Source organism: Micromys minutus, assembly GCF_963924665.1.
Source record: "Micromys minutus genome assembly, chromosome: 10".
Classification (NCBI taxonomy): Eukaryota; Metazoa; Chordata; class Mammalia; order Rodentia; family Muridae; genus Micromys; species Micromys minutus.
Window position 1 is genome coordinate 54,263,396 of NC_137979.1, and position 513 is coordinate 54,263,908.

The window sequence follows — 513 nt, forward strand, 5'->3', positions numbered from 1 at the left end:
AAAGAAAATGTAACATGGAAATAGTCAAAATTTTCTTGGTGTGTATAGATTGAACATAATGATTTTAAATACCAAAAATTGCCGCAAGGCTTCTTAGCTCTTGAGTTATTAATGATTTAAGGTCTAGGTGTACCCCACTCTGAGTGGGTGCTATACACTTCTTGTTGTTATTGTTGTTTTTTCTAAGGACTGCGGCTTCCACTTTTTGGTCTTCCTTCTTTTTGAGCTTCATATGGTCTGTGAGTTGTTTCTTGGGTGTTCAGAGCTTTCTTGGGTTAGTATCCAATTATCAGTGACTGCATATTATGTCTGTTCTTTTGTGACTGGGTTACATCACTCAGGATGATATTCTCTAGATCATCCATTTTCCTAGGAATTTCATAAAGTCATTGTTTCTAGTAGCTGAGTAGTATTCCATTGTGTAAATATACCACTCATGGCTGTGAAGGAAGTAAGGTGAATCTGTGAAAGGTAGGACAGATGGTCCTTTTGTAGGGAATGGTTAAGCTGTGG